Raw genomic sequence first — 6,025 nt, 5'->3', positions numbered from 1 at the left:
CATTAGCACATTAGCAGGATTCTGTTATTGGATTAACTGATTGTCACCTTCAAAGTCACAAAGGACAGCCCTAAGCAAATACGACACAAGGCAGGTAAATTCTGAAGAGCAGGGCAGGTCACAGTTGCAGGAAACAGGAAACCTGGCTCCTGATAAAAAGACTGGGTTTGGTTAAGACAGAGGAGAGTGGCCGGGAGCGGTGGCTCACACCTGTAATCCCAGCACTTCGGGAGGCTGAGGCAGGCGGATCACGAGGTCAGGAGATCGAGACCATCCTGGCTAACACAGTGAAACCCTGTCTCAATTAAAAAAAAAAAAATACAAAAAATTAGCCGGGCTTGGTGGCGGACGCCTGTAGTCCCAGCTACTTGGGAGGCTGAGGCAGAAGAATGGCGTGAACCCAGGTGGTGGAGCTTGCAGTGAGCCGAGATCATGCCACTGCCCTCCAGCCTGGGCGACCGAGCGAGAGTCCGTCTAAAAAAAAAAAAAAACAAAAGACAACAGAGGAGAGGATTTTCTTCTGCTGGTGAAGAGACACTTGTCATTTAGCCTCTGACACAAGAATGATATCCCTAAAAAGATCAGAGGATGAGTGCATCACTAGATGCATGATATCCAAAACACAGGAGGGGAAGGGCTCAGCTTGAGTTGGCAGAAGATCTCTGGAACGTCATGTTCAGTCCTTCTACAATTATTACCGAGCACCTACTATATGCTGCCACTGCATGGAGCTTGGAGCATACATCGGTGAACAAAACAAAGACCCTCCTCTCATGGTGCTTACATTCTAATGAGGAAAGACTAACAACAAAAAGTCAAAATACGACAGACGTAGCAAGATACTTTCCAAGAATGTTAAGTGCTCTGAGAACATAAAACAGAGCAATGTAGTAGAGTGACCAGAAACACACAATAAAAAATATTGACTAATTGCCTACGGGCCATCAGTCCTGTCTGATGAGATGATTTGAGTCTGAATACGGAGAAGCCAGACACAGGAAGGTCTAAGGCCTCCGAAGACCTCTCCAGGCAGAGGGAGCGTCAAGTGCAGAGATCCTAGGGCTGCATTTGGAGAGAAGCATCACCAAACTACGAAGTAATCAGAGGAGTGTGATGGAGGGAGGGGCCTCAAAGACCTCTTTCAGCAAGAATATTTCAAGAAATGCCTCAGGACTAAGACTGCATCATTCATCTTTGTATTTTTGGTTATTCGCTTGGTGTCTAGCACAGAGTAGACGATCAATAAGGTAGGATGGAATGTGGGGAAAGGAATGAGATGGAAGGGAAAGGTGAACACTTGGGGGGAACTACATTTAGTCAGGTTTTTTGTTTTTGTTTGTTTCTTTTTGTTTTTAGAGAGGGGTCTCACTCTGTCACCCAGGCTGGAGTACAGGGGCTCCATCATGGCTTACTGCAGCCTCGAACTCCTGGGCTCAAGCGATCCTCCTGCCTCAGCCTCCTCAGTAGCAGGGACTACAGGCTCACCACCATACCCAGTTTTTGTTGGTTTTTTTTTCATTTTTTGTAGAGACAGGGTCTCATTACGTTACCCAGCCTGGTCTCGAACTCCTGAGTTCAACTAATGCTCCCACTTTGGCTCCCAAAGTGCTGGGATTACAGATGTGCGCCATCGTGCCCAGCCTTAGTCAGATTATTGTTTATCTTAACAGATTAAAAGAGAAGAGAAAAACAAACAAGTGGACAAAAGCTCAGTCTACATACTAAGTCATTTGTTACCAAGATAGGGAGGTAGAGTGAAGGAAAGGAGATGGGGGGTACACATCTGGGTATCAACATTTAATTGAAGAAACAGTAATAACATTTAATTGAAGAAATCAACATTTAATTGAAGAAACAGTAATAACAACCGCTCCTGAGATTGTTATAGGCCCTGCTTTATAGTTTACAAAACACTTTTACATACCTTTACTCTTTCCGACAGCCTTGTGAAACAGAAAATAACAAATATTGACTAATTGCCTATGGGCTCTGATCCTGTGCTAGACGATGGGGAATATATGTTGAACAGAAATCAAACAGGGCCCTGTCCTCATGAAGTTTATAGAGTAGACTAACTTTAATCAAACAACCCACAAATTAGAGAAATCACAAGCACAGTGAGTGTTGTAATGGACAGGTACATAGGGCTGTACCTGTAGTGATTGAGCTGTTTGTCCATTAGGGAAGAGTCCTGCTTTGGTAAGGAGATTGGTTGAGACCAGTGACTCCAACTTTTTCACCACCAATAATCCCTTTTATGCTGGGTACAGTGGCTCACACCTATATTCCCAATGCTTTGGAAGGCCAAGGCGGGAGAATTGCTTGAGGATTGCTTGAGGAGTTCAAGGCTGCAGTGATCTGTGATCATGCCAGTGAACTCCAGCCTGGGCAATACAGCAAGACCCTATCTCTAAAAAAATTTTTAAACATAATTTTAAAGGGTCCCTTTTATTCATCCTGCTGCCCCACAAACCCCAGATTTTGAAAGAGCCCACCTACCTGGGTACATTTACATAACAACACACTTATTTCATTTTTCTTTTCTTTTTCTTTTTCAAGAAATGAAGATCTTGCTCTATCACCCAGGCTGGAGCTGGAGCGCAATGGCACTATGATGGTTCACCGCAGCCTCAAACTCAAACTTTTGGGCTCAAGTGATCCTCCCGCCTCAGCCTCCCATATAGCTGGGACTACAGGTATGCACCACCAGTCTAGGTTACTTTTTAAATTTTTTACAGAGATGGAGTCTCATCATGTTGCCCAGGCTGGTCTCAAATTACTGGCCTTGAGCAATCCTTTCACCTTGGCCTCCCAAAGTGCTAGGATTATAGGTGTGAGCCACCATGCCCAGCCTATTTCCAAATTTTTCTTAAGGAAAAACCAATGTCATTTGTCAAGATGAGATGCTGAATGCATGATATAATTCGGCCATAGGCAAAGAAAGTCAATGTTTCTCTTGACTGGGCCGGCTTATCATGAAATACATATAATTTCCTATAGGCTTTCTGGAATATTGACAAAAGCTGATAGCCACCCTCCTCCCAATACATTTGTAGACTCCTGGAAACCTTTGGGCCCTAAGCTGGGAACTACCATTCTATGGTCATACCCAAGATCCCTTTCAATTAGGGGCCTCTCTGAACCATGAAGCATAGCCCTCTTGTGTTCAGGCATTTTGGAAAGAAGCAATGGAGGTCATGGATGGCTTTCAGGAAAAGAAAGGCTTGAGGCTGGGCACAGTGGCTCACACCTGTAATCCTAGCACTTTGGGAGGCCAAGGTAGGTGAATCGCCTGAGGTCAGGAGTTTAAGACCAGCCTGGCCAACACGGTGAAACCCCGCCTCTACTAAAAATACAAAAATTAGCCCGCCGTGGTGGCGGGTGCCTGTAATCCCAGCTACTCAGGAGGCTGAGGCAGAAGAATCGCTTGAACCTGGGAGGCAAAGTTTGCAGTGAGCCGAGATTACGCCACGGCACTCCAGCCTGAGCAACAGAGCGCGACTCCATCTCAAAAAAAAAAAAAAAAAAAAGAAGGAAAGAAAGAAAGGCTTGAGATGGGCCTTGAAGGATGGACAAGGTTTGGCTAGGTGGAGAAAGGTCATCATCAGGCAGGAGTTGCAGAGTTTGCTCTAAGATTAGTGAGGCAACCCGCCAGGCTGCAACACAGAGTCAGGAAGCACTTGTGGATACAAGAAGTGAAGAGGTAGGTTGCAACGGACTTTAAATGCCAGGCTAAATTATCCTCCAAATGATGGGGAATCATCAAAGATTTTAGAACAGGAAAATGATGTGTTGGAGTGATGTCGTTGGCAGATGAATCTGGTGCCCATACATGCTTTGAGGTGGGAAGAGAACATTTAGGAAACCCAATCAACAGAGCAGATGTGAGAGGAAGAGCCAAGACTTGGGAGGACAGCAATGAGGAAAAAGGGAGGAAATCCAAGAAATATTTTTTTGAAAGCACAGGACTTGAATTTGAGTTTGGAAACATCAAAGAGACTCCAAGATGTCTAAGCTTGAAGCTGGCGGTAGAGAACAGTCACCATGGGATGGTGGTGGAGGGAAGGAGATAATGAGTGTGTGTGGGATCTTAGAGAACCTTTATACACCACATGGTTAGCAGAGGTTACCTCTGGGGTTGGGGTTGAAGGGACAGACGAGGTAGTTCGCACATTTTACTATAGATAATCTCTTTTAATGGAGGGAGTTTGTGTAATTTTTATTCCTTTTTTGTGCTTTTTGGAATTTTTCAAATAATTATTTTAATTCCACAAAGACTCCCAGGGTATTGTTAGCCCTTTATAAAACCATCACTCCTGATTTCTTCTCTCTCCCCACAGGGCCCTCTGGAGTCTCTGAGAAACACTTCATAGGTGTCTGGTCTCAGCTCCTGAGTCTGTGGTTTTCCTTATGCGGCGGGGGAATGGGGTGGCAGGCAGGGGAAGATTCTCTTCAATGTGCCTCTTCTTGTCTCCATCTTTTTTCCCCTACTGCCCCAGGAGGGCCTGCCTTTATCCTTTAAAGGCTTACACATCATCAGACACTTATCTTTGAACCACGATTGCAGCGCTGGGCTTGGAAAGACTGACCTTGGGATTTTTGTAGCTGAATGAAGCCCAACCCAGCTCAGATCATGAACTAAAATGCAGGACAGAACCAGGAAGAGCACAAGCTCTGCGGTCAGAGGCATCTGCATCCAAATTTGGGCTCTGCCTCCTAACAGTCTCTTTGGCTTTCTTACCTAAGTAACCTCTCTTATGTCAATTTTCTCATCTTGAAAATTGAAGATAATAACAGTATTTATCTCCTAGAGGTGTTAAGTGGATTAAGTGATAATGAAAGGCATTTAATAAGTGTGCTTTTTATTAGTATTAACAAGAACAATAAAATAATAAATCTTTATGACCAAACGTTGTTGCTTGGAGGCAAAAATGACCTTAATGAACTTCCACGTTGGTTCCCATTGGTAACATGTATTTGCTTCTCTGCCTCTCCCTTTAACTGGAATTTTCTATTTTCTCAAACTAACAAAAAGCTGAAAAAAGACCCTGAATCGGGGCCTGAGGCACTGCTTCTTCATTTCTCTGCCTCTTAGGATTGATGTGACAGTTATCAGATTCCTTAATCTCATAAGCCTCAATTTTTTCATCTATAAAATGGGTGTAATCATTCTGACCTCACAGTATGTATCAAGAGGTTAGACAGCTCATGGTGCACAGCAGGCTTTCAGGACACGATAGTTCTCCATCAGGGTTCCAGGAAGGGGCCAGCCCTCTCTGAGTTCTTTCTTGCCTGTCCACTCCCGCCCCCCGCCCCGACCTACCCCATCTTCCACATTCTCCTTTCTATTAGTCCCTGATGTTTTGGGGCAAATCTTTCCAATTACATTGTAAGCTCCTGAGGGCAGAAGCAGGGGCAAGGCCTTCTTAACTGTAAGGAGCAGTCTTTCTTCTGGGTTTGGGTCCAGGCTGGCCTCCTGGGGGAGGCAGGGATGAAGGAGAGAACTGTCAGCCCCCTAGAGGTTCAGAACCAAATGTACAAACTCAACAGCCCCTCTTTTCTTCCTCTTTTCTCTCCATTTCCCAAACTGCAGCTCTGTGACCACTTGAAATAAACTGCTTCTTTCTAGTTGACCATGGCCTAGAAACATGGCCCCATTGACTCGGGAGTACATTTGGCTTTGTCAGAGAAGGTGTGATATGTTCACTCCTAACCACCCAGCCCCTATGCGCCCATCCCCATCACATCTGGACAAAGACAAAGGCCTCTGCTCCATCAGTCTGAGCCGCCTGAGTCCATCTGTCACTCACTGATCGATGGCCAATTCTCCCTCCCTCTACCTGCTGCTCCATCTGCCAGGGACTACGGAGGCCTAGGGGACCAGCCCCCACTTTTCTCACTCCCCTAAAGAGTCTCCAGAACACAGTCCCCATTCACCACAGGGTCCCCACCCCAAGGCTACCCCCTCACTCCTCTCCAGTGACAGCTCTAAACAGGTACCTCTAAGCCTTCTCTGGGACCACCA

Source organism: Macaca thibetana, chromosome 13 (genome assembly GCF_024542745.1).
Source record: "Macaca thibetana thibetana isolate TM-01 chromosome 13, ASM2454274v1, whole genome shotgun sequence".
Classification (NCBI taxonomy): Eukaryota; Metazoa; Chordata; class Mammalia; order Primates; family Cercopithecidae; genus Macaca; species Macaca thibetana.
The sequence above is the reverse complement of the archived record's forward strand: the minus strand, read 5'-3'. Positions refer to the sequence as shown.